Source organism: Polypterus senegalus, chromosome 5, assembly GCF_016835505.1.
Source record: "Polypterus senegalus isolate Bchr_013 chromosome 5, ASM1683550v1, whole genome shotgun sequence".
NCBI lineage: Eukaryota > Metazoa > Chordata > Cladistia > Polypteriformes > Polypteridae > Polypterus > Polypterus senegalus.
Genome location: NC_053158.1, coordinates 26054941 through 26055187, shown reverse-complemented (window position 1 = coordinate 26055187; position 247 = coordinate 26054941).

Sequence of the window (247 nt, the reverse complement as noted above, 5' to 3'; positions counted from 1 at the left end):
TTCATTTCTTTTTACATTCTTGCTTTTTGATATTCTGAGTTATCATTTTGATTGCTGCTTGTTGCTTTGTATTTCAATTTGCAAAATAAGAGTCTACAACTTCCCAGTTGCAGAAGATTTGCTTAAGAACTGAAGCACTAATATTTCTGATCAATTTATAGGTAAAATTGAATGTAATTAGATTTACTTCTTATTATAAACTAATGTTGAAGAGATATACATTTAACAAATTGATAGCACTGTAACT